Here is a 2733-nt window from a genome sequence, read left to right as displayed (position 1 = left end):
GACCAAATCATATGGAAGAACTGACAGCGACGTGTATCGGAAGGCAGTAAGATCCCTTGGCTTTTGGTTTGGCAGTATCCGACAGCCATTTCTAGGCGCAAGTAAATGAAGAAAGGCAGCGCGTTTTTGTTATCAAGTAACGTCATCATCAATTACTTTTGTAATGAAACGAACTATCAAGTGCAATGCGTTGGTTCAGGCATTTAGTTTTAAGACGCACAAACAGGTTTACTATACCTCTGGTAATCGTGAGAAAGACGTTATAATCCAGAATCCGCATTAAACATCACGTTCCTTCATTCCCAACTGGACAGAGCCGGTTTGCTTTACGAAATGACATAGGAGGAGGACATTGTAAACAGAAATACCGTCGCCAGTAAACTTACTTACATTACAAAATTTTATTCAATATAATGAACCGATAGCCATTTAAAGGAACAGGGCTCTTATTTTACTTGTACTTGATTGAACTAGAGACGCTGAAAAATTTGGTTCCTTTTTCAAGACTGCAATCATCTCTAGGTCTCCTCCAAAGGTGAGTATGTGCATCCGATTCCTGATCCAGTACAAAAAATTCAGAATTTCATTTCAAGCCCTATCACGTGCACACCGGCCTGCTAGTGAAAAATAACGTGTATTTTTAATGTCTGTTCATGTGTTGCCAACAATTTCTGGTCAAACACGCACACGTCTGACTGTTGCTGAGTAAGCAATTGACACTTAAGCTATACTTGTGGGCGACAAAGAAGAACGATAGGAGTGGGGTTCGATTGTCGCTCAGGCACAAAAATTAGTATCCTTATTTTAGATTCAAACACCTAGCAGCTGGTAAAAAAATACCTATATGGAACATTTGATTTTCTTAGTTAACAATCCGATTACATGTTGGGTTCGTATCTCCGTCACAGAACTTCACATCATGCACTTCATCTTTACATGCATACACACTTTTTTACTTCTGAATCGAGGTATATCAGACATCTTTCGTGGTTAGTTAACAGGGATGAAAGGGTCTTGATAGGAGTCCCGGGTTATTACAAAAACTGTCGTCTTTTATTTTCAAGTTTAGATTTGGTTACTGATATTGGCGAAAATTTCGATAATTCATGACTCTTCACGGCTAGTCAGCAATATGATATGATTAGATTAGATGAGATTAATAATTGTTCCATAGATCATAAATACGACGTTTCGTAATGATGTGGAATGTGTTATTTTGATGAAAGATTTCTTTACGTACTGGTATTCAATTTCTTTTCACTGTCTCTCTCATTCTTTTTTACCTTTATTTCTGTCTGTCTGTCTCTCTCTCTCTCTCTCACTCACACACACACACACACACACACACACACACACACACACACACACACATACTTTTTTATTTTTATTTGTTTGGTGTGCTCGACTATCGGCGAGGCACGAAAACGTCCGTGAATGAGTTTCTTAGTTTTGAGTACAGTTACGAAAGAAATATAAAAACAACAATGAGAGTTACTGATTTATGATGCTTAGTTTGCAGTCAGTTCTGAGTATTATTAGTAACTACGCTCCAGTCCCTACACCTGGTTACAGAAATGCGAATCAGACCCATTACGTATTCCAGGCCGTAGCAGCCGCGTCTTTGAGAGGCCAGCTATGGTCACTTCCCAGCCCGCTATAGAATCACATCGGTTTGTCTTCTTCCTGCTAGTACTGTAACTGAGATTTGGCAACAAGGCAAGGTATATTTGGCAACTCTGTGATCGACGAGTTACTTCCTGGTGTGCACGGAATTAAGCCTCAAAGTTCACTTGATTTTTCCTGTCATTTCCATTGAAAAATCTGAGTTATTATCGCTTGAGGTGTAACAAAAGATTGTAAATTTACGGTTTTCAGCCCAGGAAAGTCGTTGCATGTGGAAATCGCAACTAAACTCGTCCTTTAAATAGCAGTTTACGAGTTCTAGACACTATTGGCCTCGTAAGAGAATTGCGCACTACATACCTCTTCGCTAGCTCTGTGGTGACGTGCTGACCTCTGAAAAAGCGCCTGTTATGGTGCGCGGTTCCATCCTCGCTGAATGTAACGTTTTTATCACTTCTGTGAAAGAGCTACAAGCAGCCAGATCAAACATCGATAAGGAAATCGCAAGAAAATACTTTCAGCTCATAGTGCAATGGTGAAAAACTTACAATGCTGCACAACAGGTAAAGCCTCGTTCCGCTGCTGACAAGCAAATTTTTGGTGTCTAGCAATACATGACTTTATTTATAAAATGCCACATTTGCATACCTGTTGAGTATGACACAGCATACCAATTAAACACAGACCCAGTCGAAATCTGAGTCAGTAGTATTTTACTAATTCGTGCCGATAGATGGCCGCTTGTGTGCAGATACTCAGTTTTATCAGAGAGACATTCGTCGTAAGGTTATGTAAGGTTATCATGGGAAGTTTTATTGGATTTCTTGTAGTGCAGCGCACAATTTTCGTAAGGTTTCTTTCGTGTTGTTAAAACAATACTAAACATGAGAGAGAAATTAATCATCAACGATATATGCGAATTCCCTGATGTTATCTATGACAGTCTGACAATACACATGCAGTTTATTAATTACATGCATGTAGAAAACTTGTTCTGAGTTAAAGCTGTCAAACAAGGTTTGAAGAAGAATAAAATGCCACTACCAGACGACAGCTAAAGTAGAAAATACTTTTCTGACTATTTTGGCACGATGCGCTCTCCCCATACAT

Source organism: Schistocerca cancellata, chromosome 4, assembly GCF_023864275.1.
Source record: "Schistocerca cancellata isolate TAMUIC-IGC-003103 chromosome 4, iqSchCanc2.1, whole genome shotgun sequence".
Lineage (NCBI taxonomy): Eukaryota > Metazoa > Arthropoda > Insecta > Orthoptera > Acrididae > Schistocerca > Schistocerca cancellata.
Note: the sequence above shows the minus strand (reverse complement) of the source record.